Consider the following 11,648-nt stretch of genomic DNA (forward strand, 5'->3'; position numbering starts at 1 on the left):
GCCTATCTCTGTCTTCATGTGGCCTTCTTTCCTGGATCTCTTAAATCTCCCCCTCCCTTGTTTCCCAGGTGTTGGAATTAGGGCCCACCCTAAATCCAGGATGATCTCCTCTCAGGATCCTTGACTTTATTATTTTTAAAAATTAATTAATTTATTAATTTATTTATTTTTGGCTGTGTTGGGTCTTCGTTTCTGTGCCAGGGCTTTCTCTAGTTGCGGCAAGCGGGGCCACTCTTCAGTGCATCGCGGTGCACAGGCCTCTCACTATCGCGGCCTCTCTTGTTGCGGAGCACAGGCTCCAGACGCGCAGGCTCAGTAGTTGTGGCTCACGGGGCCAGTTGCTCCGCGGCATGTGGGATCTTCCCAGACCAGGGCTCGAACCCGTGTCCCCTGCATTGGCAGGCAGATTCTCAACCACTGCACCATCAGGGAAGCCCTCCTTGACTTTATTATATCTGCAAAGACCCTATTTCCAAGTAAGGTTACATTCACAATTAGCAGGGGTCAGGACCTGGACCAATCTTTCGGCCCATGGATGGACACAATTCAACCCACTACAGCAACTTGCAGGCTTGAATACACCCACCAACAGCCCCCTTTATGACCAAGTGGTGAAGAGCAGATGTTTCTTCTTCTCTCCATCATTTGCCAACTGGGTTAGTGGCCAGGGCCCTTATCAGACTGCCAGCAGGCAGTGCAGAAGCTGCCTTGGTCCCGTTGGTGCCAGCAGGCTGGCAAACAGTTGCTGTCCTCCCTTTGCCTGGTTCTGGGGTGAGCCAGTGCGGCTGTGCTCGGCCTTGGGCTGGGGCCAGACCGGAGCAGGCGGACATTGCAATCCTGCTCCCTGCAGGACAAAGATTGGACCCCACCATCACGCAGCTGAGGCCACCGGGCAGAGGATGCAGCTGGGAACAGGGGCTGAGTGCATTTCCCAAAGGTGCATGGAAAGAATGAATCAGCTTCATCCAGGTGCTCACCACGCGCCCTCTCTCCAGGGACAGTCACGTGGCGTGGAGCGTGTATCACCTGTCCCACTGCTGGCCAAGCCAGCATGCAAGAGGAGGCAGCCTTTGCTCTGGAGCCCACCCAATCCCCTTTCAGTGTCCCTCACTCTTTAAGCTCTTCCACACCCAATCTTCCACTCCCTTCCTGCTGACATTTCCACTCTGCTCTTTCTTGCTCCTGCTTTGTGCTAGCCCAGGAGCTAGGTGCTGGGGGCACAATGACAAATAAGACATGGTACTTGCCATGTCTAGAGGACTTTCCTAGGACTTTAACTGCAGTGTGACATGGATGCCACCTTCTCAGAAGAACAGCACGCGTGGCCCCTAGTTATCTGCTCCACCTGACCCCTGGCCAAAGCAGTCTACCTTGCATTGGCTCCTTTCCCCACGTCCTGACCCCGGCTATTGAGGAATGGCTAGCCATCCCTGGAAAAGTTCTGATAAACTCAGTTGCAATACAAATATTTGTGTTTTAGCAAAAGGACTTAGAAACGGCTGATGACTCAGCCGAAGGAAAGAATTGCTTATGTTAGAGCTTTCAGGAGTCTTTGTAGCCAGGGGCGGGAGCAGTGAGGAGGGCACGCCCAATCCCATGGGGTGTGTGTGTGTGCGCGCGCGTGTGTGTGTGTGTGCGTGCTCAAAGATAATTTTCTGTGGGGTTCACTATGGGAACACAATGGCATGGTGGCAAAGCTAGTTTTATTGGGCCACAGTAATGAGACTGGGATAAAATGAGACTTTCTTGCCCAAATCATGAAAAAAACAGAAGGTTACAGAAAATAATAAATAAAACAAGATGCCTCCATATGCAAAAGAGTAGTCTCTCTACCTCATACCATATACAAACATTAACTCAAAATGGATCAATGACCTAAATAGAAGAGCTAAAGTAATAGCCTTAGGAAAAAAAGCTTAGGTGTAAATCATCATGACCTTGTATTAGGCAATAGTTTCCTACATATGACACCGGAAACACAAGTAACACAAGGAAATTGGACATCATAAAAATTTAAAATTTTCTGCATTAGGGACTTCCCTGGCTGTGCAATGGTTAAGACTCCATGCTTCCACTGCCGGGAGCATGGGTTCGATTCCTGGTCGGGGAACTAGGATCCCGTATGCCACACAGCATGCCAAAAAAATAATAAAATAAAATAAAAATAAATAAAATTAAAATTTTGCATCAAAGGATACTGTTAAGACAGTGAAAAAACAACACAGAATGGAAGAAAATATTTGCAAACTGTATCTGATAAGGGACTTGTATCTAGAATATATAAAGAACTCTTGCAACCCAATAATAAATGACAACCCAGTTAAAAACGGCAAAGGGTCTCAATAAACATTTCTCTAAAGAAGATAAACAAATGACCAGGAAGCACATGAAAAGATGCTCAACATCATTAGCTACCAGGGAAATGCAAGTCAAAACCACAGGGCGCTACAACCTCACAACCAATAGGATGGTTGTAATCAAAATGACAAAAGTTGGCAAGAATGTAAAGAGATTGGGACCCTTGTACACTGCTGGCAGGAATGTAAAATGGTGCAGCTGCTTTGGAAAATGGTCTGGCACTTCCTCAAACTGTTAAACATAGAGTTACAGATAACCCAACCGTTCCACTCCTACATATGTACCCAAAAGAAATGAAAAAAATATGTCTACACACAAACTTGTGGATGAATGTTCTTAGCAGCATTACTTGTAATAAACAGAAAAGCGGAAACAACCCAAATGTCCATCAGTGGATGAATGGATGCATAAAATGTGGCATATCCATTCAATGGCATATTACTCAGCCATAAAAAGGAATAAAGCACTGATACAGGCTACAACATGGATGAACCTCAAAAACATTATGCTGAGTGAAAGAAGCCAGTCACGAAAGACCACATATTGTATGATTCCATTTATACGAAATTCCAGAATAGGCAACTCCATAGAGAGAGAAAGTAGGTTAGCGGTTTCCAGGGGCTGGCGGGGGGTAGGGGGAGTGACTGCTGACAGGTATGAACTTTCTTTTTGTAGTGATGAAAATGTCCTAACATTGATAGCAGTTGTAGCTGCACAACTCTGTGACTATACTAAAAACAAATGAGTTGCACAATTTAAATGGGTGAATTGAATGGTATATAAATCATATTTTCAATAAAGTAGTTATAAAAAGCAAACAAAACACACACACACACACACACACACACACACACTGCAGAGCCAGTCTCATTTCCCCAGGCTTGGCTTAGCATGGGGCTAGGGTCCAGGGTCCGATGAGGTGGGATGGGAGTGTCAGGGTTAGTGCTTCCAAGAGCATTAACGAGCAAACATTTTGGAATCAAATGATGGATGAGATCACGCAAACACAGGAGGCTGACTCAGGTGCCAAGCGAAGCATTCCAGAAGGAACAGCTAATTGAGGACCATGCCTTTCTCTCTGAAGTCCCCACACAGCTGGAGTAGGGACTAGAAAGGCACAGTGACCTCAGATGCCCCTACCTCACCTGGCCCTGGCAACAGCTCCCCCCAGGATGGAATAGAGCACAGCCCTTTTCTCCTTAGGTAGATGACCAGGCGAGGACAAGAAATTTCTACCTTAGAGAGTTTCACAAGTAAGATTAGAAGTCCACACTCTCTAGATAATTTGAAAACATCCCTGCCTAAAGATAGAGAAACTGTTCCAACTGTTCAATTGAGATAGCCACTAAGTTAGTTGTCCATTCAGTTGAGAGCCTACCTACTAAAAATATCCAACAAGTATGTATTAAATGCTTACCATGTGGGGGAAAAACTCACAGCAGAATTATCACAATCAAAAATTAAAATAACGATGCTTGCTACATTTGAGGAGATGAAAGACAAGATTGAGAATTGTGGCAAAGAACTTGAAAGTAATGAGAAAAAGAAAGAGCCACATGGAAACTCTAGAAGTGGAAAATAAAACGAGTGAAATGAAGAACTCAGTGGATGAGTATGCCAGCATATTATACAGAGCTGAAGAGAAAAATCAGTGAATTAGAAGATAAACCTGAAGAAAATATCCAGTAAAAAGCATGGAGAGACAAAAGAAGCAAAGGACAGAATAGAGGCGATATCTCTACAGAGGCGACACTGAGAAAGACCTCCTGACACCTAGGCTCAGAAGTCACACCACAGCCACTTTGGCCATATTCCAGTGGTCAGCCCAGAGAAGGGATGAGTAAAAGGCTCTATCTTTGGTTGGGAGGAGACAAAAAGAATTTGCAGCCATGTCTAATCCATCAGAGATGCCACTTACAAAATGTCATTTGCCTCGGAGTAAATCTAACAGTAGATATGTAAGACCTCTACATAGAGAACAAAATATTATTAAGAAAAAAAAAAATCTAAATCTATGGACAGTATGTTGGTTCTTGCCCTCTCAGAGGCGGATGCCAAGACAGGATTGGAGATACACGAGATTTGTAATTATAAAAGGATATAACTCAGGAACCGCCAGATGGGAGAGAGGCATAGGGGAAAGTATGTGGGGAGGGCCTGGGAGCTTCCATGCTCTTTTGGGAGGGTGCTACCCTCCCAGCACCTCCATGGGTTCACCAAGCCAGAAGCTCCCCAAACCCTATAGTTCAGGGGTTTTTAAGGAGGCTTCATTACATTGATTGGCCATCGGTGATTAATCCAATCTCCAGTCCCTCTCCCCTCCCCGGAGGTGGAGGTGTGCATACTGAAAGTGCCACCTTTCTAAGCAAGGTTGGTTCCCTAGCAACCAGCCTCCATCACGTGGTGGCGGGGCTCCCCAAAAGTCACCTCACTAACATGAACTCTGTTGTGGTTGAAAGGGGCTTGTTATAACTAACAAAAGACACCTTTATGGTTCTTATCATTTAGGAAATTCCAAGGGTTTTAGGAGTTCTGTGTCAGAAATGAAGACCAAACATACATTTCTTATTATAAATCACAATATCACAGAGCCCAAAACAGACTCAAGCATGTGTGGGCACTTGATTTTCCAGAAAGGAACAGTGCAAAGCACGGGGTAAAGGACGGTCTTTCCAAAAATCATGAATGACTGAGGGTTCATATGATAAAAAATAAAACATAGATAAAAAATAAAACATATATACAGAATAGACAAACAACAAGGTTCTACTGTATAGCACAGGGAACTATATTCAATATCTTGTAATAACCTATAATGGAAAAGAATCTGAAAAAGAAATATATATATATATATATATATATATATATATATATATATATATATATATATATATGTATGTAACTGAATCACTTTGCTGTACACCTGAAACTAACACAACATTGTACATCAACTATACTTCAATTAAAAAATAAAATAAAATAAAATGTGACCTCCTCCCTCACATTATAAACAAAAATAATTCCAGGTGGCCTGTAGACCAGAAGGGGGAGGGCAAAACAATACAGCTTCTAGAAAATAACAGAGGATGGAGTATTCCATATTCTCATGAATTGGGGGTAGGGAAATACATTTTGAAAAAGACACAAAAGTACTAATCGTAACAGAAAAGTCTGATGAATTCTACTGCAACAAAATTAAGGATTGTTTTGGATGAGTTAGCGGGGCACTAACAGAAATTACAAAGCATCTAGAACTTACTGAAAGTGAAAGCTGTTGCTATCAAAACCTGTGGGATACAGTGAAAGTCATTCTCAGAGGGAAATGTATTCCCTCAACTGCATTTATAGGAAAACAAGAAAGATTTAAAAGTAAGTGAACCGGGCTTCCCTGGTGGCGCAGTGGTTGAGAATCTGCCTGCCAATGCAGGGGACACGGGTTCGAGCCCTGGTCTGGGAAGATCCCACATGCCGCGGAGCAACTGGCCCCGTGAGCCACAACTACTGAGCCTGCGCGTCTGGAGCCTGTGCTCCGCAGCAAGAGAGGCCGCGATAGTGAGAGGCCCGCGCACCACCATGAAGAGTGGCCCCCGCTCGCCGCAACTAGAGAAAGCCCTCGCACAGAAATGAAGACCCAACACAGCTAAAAATAAATAATTTATTAAAAAAAAAAAAAAAGTAAGTGAACCACACTGTCTACTTTTGAAATCAGAAAAAGAACAACAAAATAAATCCAAAGGAAATAACAGGAAAGAAAATAAAAGCAGAAATGAGTGAAATAGAAAACAAACAAAAAATAGAACAAAATGAAGAGCTTGTGTTTTGAAAGGACTGATAAAATAGACAGTCCTTCAAAAAAAAAAAAGCATCAGGAAAAAAAAGAAAGAATACTCAAATAAACAACACTGGAAATTAAAGAGAGGGCATAACCAAGAGATCAAAAAATATGATGAGAAATGACTTAATACCCTACATTTGAAAACCTCAATGAAATGGACACTTTTATAAGAAAACAATTATTAGCATAAAATTGGCCCAGGAAGAAAGAGAAAAATCTGAATAAGTCAGTAACCAGAAAGGAAGATGAAATATTAAAGACCTACCCTCAAAAGGCATCTGGAAGTTGTAGACATAAAAAACAAAGAACTAAACTTCACAATTATTAACTAAAAATGCAGGAAAGCATCTTCATGACCTTAAAGTCGGGACAGCCCTCCTAAATAGAAGAAAACAGCAAAGCCACAAAGGACAGTATTAATAACCTTGACCATATGGGAATCTAAAAGACCTATAGTACAAGATAAGCAGACATATATTTGTTCCATTTATGTATGTAAGAGGCAAAACATTAGTATTTAGAATATATGCGACTCCTACACATCAGGAAGAAAAGACAACACAGTAGTAATGGGCAACCCCCCCCCCCCACAACAGGTATGACACAGAAGAAAACTCATTTCCAAATGGCTGACCGACACGAAAAGCTGCAACTTCAATTTAAAACAACAGCCAAACACCTACGGGCACCCACCAGCTGGGCAAAAATCTTCAAGTTCGATAATATCAGTGTTTGAGAGGTTGTGGAATAACCTGTATTTACCCCGCACTGGGGAGGATGTTGGTGATGGAGCACTCGGATGGCAGTTTGTTAGTGACTTAAAACTGAAAACGTGTGTGCTGTCACTCTCAGCAACTCTAATCCTGTTTTATCTGAAAAAGAAAAAAACATACGTATACCTCAAACGGTCTATACAAATATGTTCATTTTAACATGTAAAAAATAATAGCAAACAAATGTTTACTATTTAAGTGTCCACCGATGGGTAGATAGGTAAGTAGACTGATGTGTCCAAATGATAGCAGAGTAAACAATAGTCAAAACAAACAAATTAGAGCTATTTCAATCAATGTGGCTTGATTTCAAAAATATTGCTGAGTGAAAAAAAACAAGATACAGAATAATGTGTACAATATGATACCATTTTTTTGGATACCGTTTTTATGAAACACAAACAATGTTATATGGCTCCAGATATATACAGGTGTGTAAAAGTATTTAAAGACATCTGGAAGGATACAGGTCAAACCGATAGAATTGGGGGAATATTGAGGGGTCTCAGGAGGACAGGGGAGGCAAGGAAATCAAGAGAGAGGTGGATTAAAGGGAACATTCATTTCATCTGCAGTGCTTTAAATTTTTAGAAGGAGAAAATGAATGTAACTGTTGCGCAGGTATAATGATACAGGGACCCGGCAAGGGCAGGCACCCCAGGTGTGCCATGATTGTCGAGGAGTGTGTGCTCACAGATGGAGGTGCACACGCAGACGTGAACCAGGAGGGGCTCAATATTCGTTGTGCAGGACGTTCAAGCAGGTGCCTGGGCACAGCCTCGAGCGGGTGTAAAGGTGAGGCGGGTGGCTAGAGCCAGGAGCTGGGCCCAGCATCCTTTCATTCCTTAAGCCTTTGCTGAGCACCCAGGAGAATTCTGTAAAAGGGAGCGTGTTGAGCTGCACCATGCAGGCCTGCAAGCCCCGTGCTGGCCCAGCTTCAAGACCAAAGAGCCTGGAGTCAGTGACAGATGCATCAACGGTTTAATGGATGGGGGAGCTTACATGTCGGAAGCAAGGTCCTGGAGTGACAACCCACCATTTTGTGTGCAGTCGACGGTGGGCAGGACGTGGCGGTGTCTTTGCTCCCGGGGGGAGGGGCTGGTTACCAGTTATAGGGGGAATTTTGTTTTAAAATTATTATTTATTTATTTACTTATTTTTGGCTGTATTGGGTCTTCGTTTCTGTGCGAGGGCTTCCTCTAGCTGTGGCAAGCGGGGGCCACTCTTCATCGCGGTGCGCGGGCCTCTCACTATCGTGGCCTCTCTTGTTGCGGAGCACAGGCTCCAGGCACGCAGGCTCAGTAGTTACGGCTCACGGGCCTAGTTGCTCCGCGGCATGTGGGATCTTCCCAGACCAGGGCTCGAACCCGTGTCCCCTGCATTAGCAGGCAGATTCTCAACCACTGCGCCACCAGGGCAGCCCCTATAGGGGGAATTGACATCAGGTGGGCTCATCAGTTACCAGGGGAACAAGCAGAGGGGCACATTCCTTACCGCCCCTTTGATAAACCATCGTGTTGATGTTCAGATCTAAAGCTAGAACAATCTAGCCTGGGCCAGGGGCAAGTATGTAGGGAGGTCAGTCAGGTGAGTAGTGTGCAGGTGAAACAGTCACTGGCTGAGCAGGGGGTGTAAGAGAGCAAGAGAACAGCCACCTTGAGGGGCCTGACCATACAGAGCGACAGTTCAGAAGCAGTCTTGAATGTGATTTTTGCTCTCACCGCAGCTGGTCTGAGGTAGCGCTCTGAGTGAAGGGAAAGTGGGATTTACTGCAGAAGGAATGTACTGAGGAACAATAATAAGATAATAAGATTTTGAAGAAACCCCCCCCCAAAACAAAAACCAAACAAACAAAAACCGATAACAGCCTTGCAAGGCAGGCTATTATTTTGAGAGGTTTTTCTAAATTCTTGTGTTCTCCCCCTGTCATAGTTAGATTCAGCTACCAAAATACTATTGGCTTAAATCAGACCGTAGTTTATTTTCCTTACACAGGAATTCAAACACCAGCAGTCCAGGGCAATACTGTGGTCCGTGCCACTGGGGGAGCCAGGCCCCTTCTCTCTGGTTGCTCCATGCCCTCCCAATGTGGCTTCTGTCTTACGGTCTCAGACGGCTGCTGCAGTGCCTACCATCACATCTCACACCCACCTGGCCACCAGCCGAAAGCATGGAAGAAAAAGTGGGGGGCGTGTTCCTTTGTTTTGCAGGCACAGCCAGAATTGCAAGTGTGACTTCCATTCTTGTCTGGAAACCAGAACGTGCTCGCCAGGCCCCTCTAAACTGCTGGGGATGTTGTCTTCATCTGGGCAGCCAGCAGCCAGCTGCCAGCTAAAACATGGGCTTCTCTCCCTAAAGTACAAGGAGAGGAGGGATACTGGGGACAACTTGTTGCTGCCACACCCTTCAGCATATGAACAACGAAGCCTGTGGAGCAGGTGACGTCCACTCACCTGGTTCTCGCTCCTGGCCCTGGGAAATTGTGGAGGCCGGAAGGGAGAGAGTGGAGGAAGGCAAAGCAAGCAGATGTGAGTCCAGGTCTCCGCTGGGCCCAGCCGAGGGGCAGATGTGGCAGCCAGTGCAGGAAACACGAGGTGCGCAGCACCAAGCCGGTGGCACAGTCGGTCGGTCAGGCAGGGGAGGTCCCCAGGCTCAGGTTCCCGAGCCAACCTGGCTTCCTGTGCTGGCATGGACAGAGCCAGGAGGTGTCGGTGGGGCCCCCACGGCGGGGCAAGGGGGCTCTGCAGCAAGGTTGCAGCGAAGATTCACAGGTAGGGCTGCCAGATTTAGCAAACTCAGGATCCCAGTTTACTTTGAATTTCAGATAAATGAGAAAGAATTGCATAGTATAATCATGTCCCGTTTCCATTCGTTGTTTATCGGGAAATCAAATTTAATTGGGTGTCCTGTACTTTATCTGGAAACGCTACAAGGTGAGGGTTTTAGGGGGCCTAGCCAGGCTTTGGAGGGGTGTGGAGCCCCAGCGGGACCAGCGTGAGCTCAAGGCAAACATGGGGACCTCCAGGCTCGTCCTGATCCAGGACAAGGATCTTGAGACCCAGAGCCACAGGGACCTGCAGGGCAGGTGGCAAAGCAGGGGCCAGTGCAGAGGCCACAGACCAGAGTCTTCCCTGCTCTGGGGAGGGTGTGCAGGGTGACTTAAACTTCCCTGCTCCCCCAGACCAGAGGGCAACACTGCCAAGAAGAGCAGAGAAGGGAGGCCCAAGTATTTTTTTTCCCCCAGAGACTGAGCATTACCCTAAAGAATCTCTAAGAACTATGTTTTAGTTCTGAGGATGGAAAGTTTATTTTTACCGCTAAGCTGCAGGTAAGCGGCTTAAATGCAGATCAAATACAGACCCCACATCTTCTGCGCTCACCTGAGCACAGCCAGAGGGCCCTCTTGACCCTGCTGCCCCTTCTCAAGGCAGACTTCCCAGGGCTTTGCAGTCCCTCTCCTCCCTGTGGTCCCTGCCGCCTGCTCCCGAGGGCCCTGTGTTCCCCTTGCAGCATGGCCGGGATGCATATTCCACCATATTCCAGCCTAGTCCTTTTCCCCACTCTCAGGGTTTATGGAAGCTTGCGGCCTCATGAAGTTCAAAGTCTGCAGTGATAATAAAGAGGCCCACTCAACTTGGCTTGGGCAGCGGGACACTCTCAGCTGTACGAAGGGGTGTTGGGGGCTGGGTGGGGGGCGCCTTGGGTGGGCCCAAACTCAGCCCTGCGGGGCCCAGCCTTGAGGCCAGGAGCTTCTCCTCACACTCCACACGCTGGGAACCCCTCTGTGCCCAAGATGCTGGGGAGGGGCCACCTCTGAGATACCTCCAGGCCCTGTGGGCTTGGGGCCCTGCAGATTTGGGGGTGTAGAAAAAATTTGTGCTTCAGTGGAAACTGTGCGTTGTCTACATACTGCACATCCTGCTGTTATCTGATCCTAGCTTTTTTTAAAAGTTGAGGTATAGTTGATGTACAATATTATATAAGTTTCAGTACAACATAGTACTGAGCATAGTTTTTTAAAACATAGTTTTTAAAGGTTATGCTCCATTTATAGTTATTATAAAATAGTGGCTATATTCCCTGTGTTGTACACTATATCCTTGCAGCTTATTTGTTTCATACATACACAGTAGTTTGTACCACTTAATCTGATTCTAGCTTTTTATCATCGTCTTTACAACGTGTAAATTGTCTTGTCCAGATGTTCAGTGATCTTGCCCACCCCCCACTCCTGCGGAAAAACTCATTCTGCCTCTATTAACGTTCTCATTTCAATATTCCTGATCTATAAAAGGCTCTCTCTTTATTTATTTATTTATTTATTTATTTATGGCTGTGTTGGGTCTTCGCTTCTGTGCGAGGGCTTTCTCTAGTTGCGGCAAGCGGGGGCTACTCTTCACCGCGGTGCGCGGGCCTCTCACCATCGCGGCCTCTCTTGTTGCGGAGCACAGGCTCCAGACGCGCAGGCTCAGCAATTGTGGCTCACGGGCCTAGTTGCTCCGCGGCATGTGAGATCTTCCTAGACCAGGGCTCGAACCCGTGTCCCCTGCATTGGCAGGCAGATTCTCAACCACTGCGCCACCAGGGAAGCCCAAGGCTCTCTTTTTTGATTGGCTTTTGAACTGGTTATAATACCTGTCTGGTTCCTTCGCTGATTAATGAATAGGACAGTCTTTAACATT

The sequence above is a fragment of the Balaenoptera borealis genome (assembly GCF_965194805.1).
Source record: "Balaenoptera borealis genome assembly, chromosome: 20".
In the NCBI taxonomy this organism is placed as follows: Eukaryota; Metazoa; Chordata; class Mammalia; order Artiodactyla; family Balaenopteridae; genus Balaenoptera; species Balaenoptera borealis.